General features: G+C 37.8%; 1 long non-coding RNA gene across 1 annotated transcript; it reads left to right on the top strand.

The window, feature by feature from the left end:
• The first annotated feature begins 1,415 nt into the window (after positions 1 to 1,415).
• Positions 1,416 to 11,101, top strand: LOC133336416 (uncharacterized). Its single transcript, XR_009754544.1, has 2 exons — positions 1,416 to 1,506; positions 11,004 to 11,101. It is a non-coding gene; the product is annotated as an uncharacterized LOC133336416 (long non-coding RNA).
• The last annotated feature ends 690 nt before the right edge of the window (positions 11,102 to 11,791 follow it).

Below are 11,791 nucleotides of genomic sequence, written 5' to 3'. Positions count from 1 at the left end.
AAAATCCACGCCTTAAGATAGACCCTGAAAAATAATGTTTAAAAAATCCACGCCTTAAAATAGACCCTGAAAAATAATATTTAAAAAATCCACGCCTTAAGGTAGACCCTGAAAAATAATGTTTAAAAAATCCATGCCTTAAGGTAGACCCTGAAAAATAATATTTAAAAAATCCACGCCTTAAGGTAGACCCTGAAAAATAATGTTTAAAAAATCCATGCCTTAAGGTAGACCCTGAAAAATAATATTTAAAAAATCCACGCCTTAAGGTAAACCCTGATAAAAATAATGTTTAAAAAATCCACGCCTTAAGGTAGACCCTGAAAAATAATGTTTAAAAAATACACGCCCTAAGGTAGACCCTGAAAAATAATGTTTAAAAAATCCACGCCTTAAGGTAGACCCTGAAAAATAATGTTTAAAAAATCCACGCCTTAAGGTAGACCCTGAAAAATAATGTTTAAAAAATCCACGCCTTAAGGTAGACCCTGAAAAATAATGTTTAAAAAATCCACGCCTTAAGGTAGACCCTGAAAAATAATGTTTAAAAAATCCACGCCTTAAGGTAGACCCTGAAAAATATTGTTTAAAAAAAATCCACGCCTTAAGGTAGACCCTGAAAAATAATGTTTAAGAAATCCACGCCTTAAGTTAGACCCTGAAAAATAATGTTTAAAAAATCCACGTCTTAAGGTAGACCCTGAAAAATAATGTTTAAAAAATCCACGTAAAAATATTTAAATTTGTTTACCTTTTAAAATATTTTTGCAAGATTGAAACCTGTCTAGAAAAATTTTTTGCCATATTTTCCATTAAAAAAAATCTGCTCCCATTAAAAATAATGCTGCCGTATTTTTCTTGATGGACATATTTTTCTGTTCGTCTATAAACAATTTGTTCTTGAACATTTAAATATATTTATTATTTAAATACAAAAAATATATAATATGGGTTGAGCAGCTACAGTCTACCACGAAAATATGGAACACTTTATCTTGCAAGAATTTATAATCGGATCCAAAAAACATTCTTTTGACATACTGTGTATGTGTCCGTATAAATATTTTTGTCCTCGTCGCTGTTTGTTTTTCTTTCTTTGTGTCTATTTTTAAGACAATCTTCCACAGATTTTTTTCTTTTTTGCAATTTAAATGAAGGAAAAAAAATCGTACACATATTTTTTTTACCTATTATTGCGCGTTTTTCTTGAAAATTCTAAAATTAGATATTCGGTATTTTTTCTGTGTTTTTCAAAAATTCATGCTTGTGCAATTTTTGTCGAAAAAAAAACAATATTTTTTCTCTTTCTTTGATGGACCATAAATTGTGATTTTGTTTGCATTGATTTGCAGAATTTTATTTTAATGTCATAAATATTCAAAATAAATCTAATCTTGTTGTTGTTGTTTTCTTTCAATTTATTTACAGCTGGTTCGACCTGTTCCTACATCTATGGAGTTTCATCTAGACAGTGCAGAATACTGCCAGGCACAGCACAAATAAAAAGTAAGTACAAAAAAAAAAACATTAAAAAAACACACCTTAAGGTAGACCTTGAAAAATATTGTTTAAAAAATCCACGCCTTAAGGTAGATCTTGAAAAATATTGTTTAAAAATCCACGCCTTAAGGTAGACCCTAAAATATTTTTTTTAAAAAATCCACGCCTTAAGGTAGACCCTAAAAATATTGTTTAAGGGAACCCCCCCATTCTCGATTTTTTATTTTTAAGATTTTAAATGGGCTGGTAAATGAATACCGATGCTTGTTAAGGTTTGTAAGTTGGCACATATGTATTTGAAGATTTAAAAAGGAAGAAAAATAATTTACCAAAATTTGTTGTTGTTGTTTTGTTGTTGTTTTTTGGGTTCAAAGAAAAGTCCATATTTTCGATGGCGGGCATGATAACTCCTCACTGGAACATCGGAATCCGAAAATTCCAACTGTTTTAGAAAGAGGACATGTCTGGCTCTCGTATGAACTAGGATTATTGACTTCGCACAACAATTAACAAAATGGCGGAACTTTGAAAAAATTTTTATGGAAAAACGCCTATTTTTTACCACAAACTAAGTTAAAAAATAAGGAAGATCTTCACCGATTAGCTTTATCCTAGTTCATACGAGAGCTACACACTCCCAGAGAAACGTGTCAAAATTTGAAACCGATTGGATTATTAGTTTTTGAGTTATCGTGCCCGCCATTCGTTTTGAGAAAAACGCGTTTAAAGTTTGAGAAGCCCTTTAGCCGTCACTTGATGCTGACACAATAAATCGGCTGTATCTTTAAGAGTTCTTGAGATTTTCACTTGAAATTTTGTAGAGACATTCTAGAATTAGAGTAGATTCGAATTAAATCAAAAAAATTTTTGACACCGAGAATGGGGGGGGGTCCCCTTAAATAATCCACGCCTTAAGGTAGACCCTAAAAATATTGTTAAAAAACCCACGCCTTAAGGTAGACCCTAAAAATATTTTTTTAAAAAATCCACGCCTTAAGGTAGACCCTAAAAATATAGTTTAAATAATCCACGCCTTAAGGTAGACCTTGAAAAATATTGTTTAAATAATCCACGCCTTAAGGTAGAACTTGAAAAATATTGTTTAAAAATCCACGCCTTCAGGTGGACCCTAAAATTATGGTATAAATAACCCACGCCTTAAGGTAGACCCTAAAAATATTGTTTAAATAATTCACGCCTTAAGGTAGACTCTAAAATTATGGTTTAAATAACCCACGTCTTAAGGTAGACCCTGAAAAACATTTTTTTTTAAAAATCCATGATCCCTTAAGAATATTTTTTTAAAAAAATCCATTGTGTTCTCATTGTGTAATTAGATTTCCCTTCTGCAGAACCTATTTATATAGTATTACTAATTCTTATACTAGAAAAAGCTGCAGGTGATCGATTCGACATGTCTATCTCTTGTCTCCCTTTCTATTTTTTTATTCTGCAAATCGATCACATTTTTTGTGCAAATTGGCTTTTTCTATTTTTGGTGTTTTAAAAATTACAATTTGCGTCGTTTAATAACCTTTGGTGACCGCTGGTCGGCCACGATCATCGAAGTGAATAAACGAAACCGCAAAAATCATGTGGAACAATCAGTTTCAATGACCTCTGAACGTGGCGCGACGAGTGAAACGATCGATTGGATGGGTGAATGTATTCTTTGCTCAGCACAGTTTTTTGCTCGATTGCTGCGGCCCTCCTCACTAGACTTTGGATTGCATGATGATAATGATGGTAGGGGAATTCTTGGTATTACTCAGCTTTTATCACATAAGGACTATTTGTCCTATTTTTGGGGGTTTCATACAAAATTGTCTACTACTCAGGGAATTAATTTTTTCTCACCCAAGGCTACACATGTCCAAAGTAACTCTGCTCTATATCTCTTTGATATATTTAAGATCACCTTTCCTTATAATCGGGTTTGACTGTATTTTATGCTATATGCTATATATGTATATATTATTTTCTTATTGTTTATGTTGTTGTTATTGTTCTGGTGTTGTTGGGTAAATGTTTTCTTTTTAATTGTTGTTGTTGCTGTGTGTACTGCCACCAAGTAATGTCTGATTTAATCAGCAATTGAGGGCATCCAAGTGTAAATGATTTCCTTTTTCTTTTGTTTTAATGCAAAAATTCCAAAAGGAGCACAAAAAAACACAAGCGCATTAAATTGCTGTCGAATGACTTACACTTTCCGTTTTTATCTTCAATTGCTCCAATTTAAAGAAGAATGGAAAATTTAAAAAAAATATTTCAATTCAATTCAAAACAAATATTTTTAAAATATTTGTAACATCTACCTAAAGGCGTGGATTTAAAAAAAAAAAATATTTTTAGAGTCTACCTTAAGTCGTGGATTTAAAAAAAAATTCTCCAGATTTAGGCGTGGATTTAAAAACTAAATTTGGGGTTCAGATTTAGGCGTGGATAAAAAAAGAAGAAAATTTAGGGTCCAGATTTAGGCTTATATTTAAAAAAAAAAGAAAAATTAGGGTCCAAATTTAGGCGTGCATTTAAAGAAAAAGGAAATTTAGGGTCAGATTTAGGCGTAGATTTAACAAAAAAAAGTATGGTTCAGATTTAGGCGTGGGTCCATATTTAGGCGTGGTCTTAATGAAAAATTTGGGGTCCAGATTTAGGCGTGGATTTAACAAAAAGAAAATTTGGGGTTCAGATTTAGACGTGGATTAAAAACAAGAAGGAAATTTAGGGTCCAAATTTAGGCGTGGATTTAAAGAAAAGAAAATTTCGGGTCCATATTTAAGCGTGGTTTAAAAAAACACAAAATTTAGGGTCCAGACTTAGGCGTGGATTAAAAAAAAAGAAAATTTGGAGTCCAGATTTAGGCGTGGATTAAAAAAAAAGAAAATTTAGGGTCCAGATTTAGATTTAGGCGTGGATTAAAAAAAAAGAAAATTTGGGGTCCAGATTTAGGCGTGGATTTAAAAAAAGAAAATGTAGGGTCCAGATTTAGGCATGGATTTAAAAAAAGAAAATGTAGGGTCCAGATTTAGAAATCTGGATTTAAAAAAAAAGAACATTTTGGGTCCAGATTTAGATTTAGGCGTGGATTAAAAAAAATAAAATTTTGGGTCCAGATTTAGGGTCCAGATTTAGATTTAGGCGTGGATTAAAAAAAAAGAAAATTTAGGGTCCAGATTTAGGCTTATATTAAAACAAAAAGAAAAATTAGGGTACACATTTAGGCGTGCATTTAAAGAAAAAGGAAATTTAGGGTCCAGATTTAGGCGTGGATTAAAAAAATAAAAGAAAATTTAGGGTCCAGATTTTGACATGAAAACAGAAAATAAAGAAAATTTTGGGTTCAGATTTAGACGTGGATTTAAAAACAGAAAATTTATGGTCTACGTTTAGGCGTGGATTTAAAAAAAAAAAAAAAATTAGGGTCCAGCTTTAGGGGTGGGTTTTTTGTAAAAACATAATTTCCAGTCTATCTTTACTTACTTAGCTGGTTTGTTACAGAACGGTTGTTCCATAAGCCGAGCTTAAAAAAGATTTCCAAGAGCGTCGGTCTTGTACGTAAATCCACCAATTTGGAAGACCACGTTCCAAGATGTTGTTTTCTACTTGGTCATTCCATCTAATTCGTGGCCTTCCCCTACTACCATCAGTAGGCTCGCTTTTATATGCCTTTTGAGCTGGGGCATTCTCATTCATTCGCACAACATGGCCTAGCCACCGTAGTCGCTGCAGCTCAATACGACTGACTATTTCGATGTCCGCATATAACTTCTAAAGCTCGTGGTTCATTCGACGCCGATATTCACCGTCGACGCAGATCGGCCCTTAGATCTTTCGGAGAATTTTTCTTTCAAACACCGCAAAAGCTGCCTCATCTGCTTGCTCAAGTACCCATGCTTCAGATCCATATAACAGCACGGGTAGTATCAGCGTCTTGTAGAGTGTGAGTTTGGTATGGCGGGAGGTGGCCTTGCTTTTGAGTTGTTTTCTTAGGCCATAGTAGCATCTGTTGGCCATCACAATCCTTTTCCGAATTTCAAAACTGATGTCATTTGTTTTGTTTATAGCGGTACCAAGGTTTGTAAAATCTTTGACTACCTCGAAGCTGTAGTTCTCTGTAGTTCCACAGTTGGTCCGAGACCACTGGACGTCTTGCGCGTTGATACCATCGCAATGTTCGACTCATTATATCAATGTCATCGGCGTAGGCGATTAACATGTGTTGTTTGATATACAGAGTGCCATTTTTGTTCACCTTTGCGTCTCGTATGACCTTTTCCAGCAGGATGTTAAAAAGGTCACACGACAAACTATCACCTTGTCTGAATCTTCGTTCGATATTGAGGCGCTTCGACAGGCCCTCTCCTACTTTAACTGCTGACCTTGTGTCACTTAAAGTTATCCTGCATAGCCGTATTAATTTTGCAGGAATGCCGAACGCAGACATGGCTTTAAACACCTCTGAACGGATAGGGCTGTCGAATGCGGCTTAATAGTCGACAAATAGGTGGTAGGTGTCGATGTGTTTTTCGTGGGTCTTTTCCAGAATTAGGCACAGGTTGAAAATCTGGCCAATGGTGGATTTTCCAGGTCTGAAGCCGCAGCACACTGGATAGCACGAAGGATGCGATGAGAAGGAGACTTATTCCGCTATAGTTGGCATATATCGTCTTGTCTCGTTTTTTGTGCACGGGACACAGGATGCTGAGGTTCCAATTATTGGACATACATTCCTCTAGCCAAATTTTACTAATCAGCTGGTGCATGCTCCTGACCAGCATCAGGCCACCAGTCTTGAATAGTTCGACTCCTGCTGCTTTATTGTTCTTGAGCCGATTGATTGCTTTTATGACTTCATCTTGGCTAGGTGGTATACACTCTATACCATCATCTCTAATTGGTTCTGGGGTATCATCTTCAACGCCACTATTTGATACCAGAAGCTTTTCAAAATGCTGCTTCCAGATCCTTAACACGCAGTCTGTATCTGTCACCAGTTTTCCTTCTTCATTTCTACAGGAGGATGTGCCTGCACCAAAACCATCGGTTTGGTGTTTTACTCGTTGGTAAAATTTCCGGACTTCATTCTGACGCCTGTACATCTCGATTTGCTCACGCTCACGTTTTTCTTGTTCTTTCTTATTTTTTCTGAAACGTGTATTCTCCTCTCTCCTTTTCTCCCGATAATTCTCCATCATGTTACGTGTTGCTACTGTCTGCAGGGTTGCCCTATATGCTGCGTTTTTCGCATCGTAGCATTTATCTTTAGTTGTGAAGTTTTTAAAATATTTGTTTTAGCTCCAGGCCTAGGCGTTTATTTTTTTAATATTTTTGAAAATGCTACCACAAGAAATCCTATTAAAGAGTGAATTTTTGTTCCGATTATTTTTCCCCAAAGTATGCTCTGCCTTTTCTCTTCTTATCTTCCCACCTTCTTGACCCTCTATTTTCCATCCACCTGCATACATAATATTCTTTGTTTTGATTATCACAAATCTTCTAATATTTGGTAAAATGCCAACACCTTTTCAATAATAAATGAATAGAAACATACGACGAATGGCTACTATACGACCACCACAACTATGCTCATTTTCCGAACATCAGTCAGAACTTTTGTTTTTGAAAGGGGAAAATTCGAACGAAACCCATATTGAATGAATATTTTGGTTGTATATATGCCTCCTCCGTCCCATTTAAATGTAAATTATATTAACCACTAAAAGAAGAAAATAAATAAATAGGGAGGGTCGATCCCATTTGTTCGTTTGTCGGATCTTTTTTGTTGTTGTTGCTGCTGATGCCACAAATCATTATTGAAACTATACATAGAGCCATAATAATATCGAAGCAAACGTCCACCATTCAAAGGCGATCTGTCATGTGGTGGGTGGTGGCGGTGGTGCTGGTTGAGGCTGGCAATGGATGGACGGTTGGTTGGCTCTGTTTGTTTGGTAGGTTTAAATAGATGGACAGATTTTTGTGCGACACATAATCTTGACACAATGTTTATTTTCTTGTTTTGTCGACGTCGTCGGACAACACAACGCCACATGGCAGAACGGCGAAAATTGTTAGTGACAATGAGAATAGAAAGTTGAAAAAAACATCAAATACTAAATTACGCGCAAAAATGAAATATTTGCGCAAAAACAAAAAGCAAAAAAATCTGTCAAATTTTTGGAGGGGAAAATATTTTTAAGGTTTACCTTAAGGTGTGGATTTTTTAAAAATATTTTTAGGGTCCACTTTAAGTCGTGAATTTTTTTAATACAATATTGTTTAACCCCTATTACATATAGGTAAATTATAGGATAGAATAAAATCGAAAATAGACTCACCTCGTTTGTTAGTGTGCTTGCTAGCCCATTGGACATTAAGAGCGTTTCCGTCGCATCCCAGGATGACGTTGCAGGTGCTCGTCATTTCGTCAAGCATCTTTCGGACACTAGGGTTAGGTGCATCCAGTCCTCAAAAGGCATGTAGACTGAGGAGATCAGAGTGGCCATCCCCGTCGAATGCTCCAGCCTTACTGTGCACAGATTAGATTTAAACTCTTTTACCTCATATACCGACCCTTGTCCACCATGGACGCCGCAAATATGTCACAGTTGGCATCATTCCTTAACCCAGAAACCATATTTTTATAAATATGTGGCTCCTGAATTAAGGCGATGTCCACTTCAGAGTTCGCGAGGGACAGGAGTAGTTCGGCGGCTACGGTCTTGCAATGATGCAGATTAATCTGCAGGATGCGCAGCTATTGCCGCTTCCCTACTCCTATTGAGTTTTGGTGGACGTGTTCAGTCGAAACTGAACCCATCCTAAAACGAAGTTCAATTTTCCCTCACGCTCCCTGAAATATCCCTCCCCCGGTGGGTCAACTGCTACCCTTGCCAATATCCCTCCATCCTCGTCGTTGCATGGAGCTAATATGACAACAGTCCAGGTCGATGTATTGAGGCTGGGAGTTTGCAGTGCCAATATTTTCAGCAGGTATTCCTCGTCCACTGAAGGTGGAGGAACCCAGGCTGAGAGGAGCCCTCTGGTTGGGATCTCAGATAGGAAGAAGACCGCACCAAGGTTGGCTCCTTCTCAGAGTGCACCAAAGCCGCCAACAGTTTTCACAAGGAAATTCTTAGATTTCTTGTTCAGGCAGTTGATGACTTTGGCGCCCTTCTGCATGAAGGCATTGCCAAACTGACATCCCCCTGGTCCGACCCACAGACACAGATAGCCGACCGAAGGGCTCCTTCAAAGAGCAACCAATGACTATCACACTAATCCTGCCATGAGGATCAGATTTGTCAATGATTTGCCACTTGAAGGTCTTCCTCAGCAGCTACCTTGGTCGGTCTGTCATATGGTTTCCGCTGTCTCTGACTACGAACCTTGGAGTTTGCCTTTCCAGAGGAGGTTGATGCCTTCTCTGTACTAGGCTTTTTCTCCGCCCTTTGTTGTCCAGCGACAGCCGCATATGTGGTAGATGGGTCAGCCAGACGCGAAGTTATCGTCTTCTTAGGTGAAGGTTGCGGACCTTTTGATGAGCGGATGCCGCCCACACAGATTTGTTCTGTGGGCGGCATTAGCTCTCCCCCGGGAAACGATGGTTCCTTGCCGGACTTTCCCTTCTTTCTACTCCGACCACTGGTGGATCCACCCAAAGCTTTAGCACCACCAACCGCTTCACGTTGGTCGCTAGGCGTAAAATTTGGCTTTGATAAAGAGCTCTCCACACGTTCATCTCCCTTATGAGTGACATTTTGTTTCGGGATTTTCTCAGTAGCCTTTTCCTTTGCCTTTTGACTAGGTTTAGGCTTCGAGCTAAGCTTCAGATCAGAAGTCGGCTTAGCACCTTTGTCAGAGACACAGTGTGTTTCGCCGATTCCACTGCTTCGCTCGATTTAGAGGTCTCCTCGGAAGTTCTTAATCGAGCAGTAGAATTCTGAAGATCACGATGGAGATCGTTCGGATAGATTCTTTCGAACTTCCTCACTCGAATCTCATCTTGCCCTTGATGAAGTGGACCTCTCCTCCGAAATCAAATTCGCGTCTCGCCCTACGAATTTGCGGAGATACGAAATAGCGCTTCGCGCTTCGCATCAGCTAGTTTTCGGGGCCTTCCCAACATTTGAGCCGCTGTCCGTTACTGGGGTCTCGACAAATTCCCCCATCGTCGGACATCGCCTACGTCGCAGATTGCCTTTTTTACTTAGCTTGCTTGTTACAGAACGCTTGTTCCATAAGCCAAGCTTAAAAAAGATTTCCAAGCGCGTTGGTCTTGTGCGCAAATCCACCAATTTTGAAGACCACGTTCCAAGATGTTGTTTTCTACTTCGTCTTTCCATCTAATTCGTGGCCTTCCCCGTCAACGGGAACAGTAGGCTCGTTTTATATGCCTTTTGAGCTGGGACATTATCATTCATGCGCACAACATGGCCTAGCCACCGTAGTCGCTGCAGCTCAATACGACTGACTATGTCGATGTCCGCGTATAAATTGTAAAGCTCGTGGTTCATTCGACGCCGATATTCGCAGAGTGCCATTTCTGTTCACCTTTGTGTCTCGTATGACCTTTTCCAGCAGGATGTTAAAAAGATCACACGACAAACTGTCACCTTGTCTGAATCTTCGTTTGGTATTAAAGGGCTCCGATAGGTCCTTTCCTACTTTAACTGCTGACCTTGTGCCACTTAAAGTTATCCTGCATAGCCGTATTAATTTTGTAGGTATGCCGAACGTAGACATGGCTTTAAACACCTCTGAACGAATAGGGCTGTCGAATGCGGCTTTATAGTCGACAAATAGGTGGTATGTGTCGATGTGTTTTTCGTGGGTCTTTTCCAGGAGTTGACGTAGGGGATGATAGATACCAAGCAACGGCTCTGACTGGCTTTAACATGGCGAAGTCCAGGCTTATCTTGGTCCCTCTTTCATCTCAATTGTGGACACTGACCTCCCCGCGGTGCCACCTGGGGAGCTATTCTCATCACCCGATGAAATAGTGAGTTAATATGTGCCGCGATAACTATAAAAAAATGGGTTGAGACGTCGGGTTAGTTGCCCACTCTCGGAAAACCCAACCTACTATGGAAAAGCTAAGAAAAATAATACCAAACCCCCCTAATGTCGCAAATTGCCTCTGAAGTTTATTTTCGGCAATTGCCGACACCGGACCTGTTGATGTCAGAATTGAAGTCGGTCGGTTAACAGGTTCTACGCTTCCTTCGCTTATGCTTATGCTACAAAAATCCGCCTGTATAGACCTGGCTGGGATCACCGTGCTGTCCAGCTCATCATCAGATTAGTAGCAGTTCCTGAGATTTAGTAACAGTTCCTCCGGAAGCCTATTCCCGCATTGCTCTTCCGGTATGAGTCTGTCGAAGATTTCCTTACTTTGCTCCTCTAAACTATCGCCAATAGCGTTAAGAGTCCTGCGTATATATATTTTTATAAATATTTATTTTTATTTAATTTTTTAATATCTGTTTTTTTTTCTCTTCCAGGGGGAAAAAGTCCGTAGCGAAAGTTTGACAAGGAAATCAAAACGTTCGCGAAGGCGTTTAAAAGTCAGACGAAGAAACTGCAAGTTTAAGAAGGAAAATCATAACAACAACAACAAGAACAACCATTACGACAACCCATCAGCTGAAGAAAAGCAAGCAGAATATAAACCAAGCTAAACGTATTGGGAAAATACGCCAGAAATTTTCAGAAAGAAATTAAAGGATAAAAGGATAAATCCACAACAACAACATTCAAATCCATATCAGCCAACAGCAGTTTCCATTTGAAAAAGAGAAACGAAATTTGAAAATTCAAACAACGCCAACGAAAAATCATCACGTTGAATAATCCTTTATCCTCGAACTCCTACTCCTCCTCATCAAAATAAAAACAACAACAACAACCACATTACAAAACATAGAACAGGGATCTTAAATTGTAAAAAAAACAACCGAGAAGAAGAAGAAAAGAAAAGTGAATATTTTTTGAAATAATTTTTTCTAAAAAAAAAAAACAAAAACAAAACCCAAAAACAACAAACATTTTGTCTTAAAATTTATTTGTGATAATTTTTAAGCTTAGAAAAAAAAACAACAACAACAAAGTTAAACTTATCCTAAAATTACGAACTTAACAACAAAAACAAAATATTCAAGTACTTAAGAAAAAAAATAATTTTTTGCTTAAAAATACTTCATTGTAAAAAATTAACGCTTTACTTAACAAACATTTTTTTCAAAAAAATTGTAAAATTTTGAAAAAAAAAACTGAATTGAAAATTTATAAC

Source organism: Musca vetustissima, unplaced genomic scaffold (genome assembly GCF_032173495.1).
Source record: "Musca vetustissima isolate MV318-11 ecotype Yass unplaced genomic scaffold, APGP_CSIRO_Mvet_v1 utg27291, whole genome shotgun sequence".
In the NCBI taxonomy this organism is placed as follows: domain Eukaryota; kingdom Metazoa; phylum Arthropoda; class Insecta; order Diptera; family Muscidae; genus Musca; species Musca vetustissima.
This window is presented reverse-complemented; position numbering and strand designations above follow the sequence as displayed.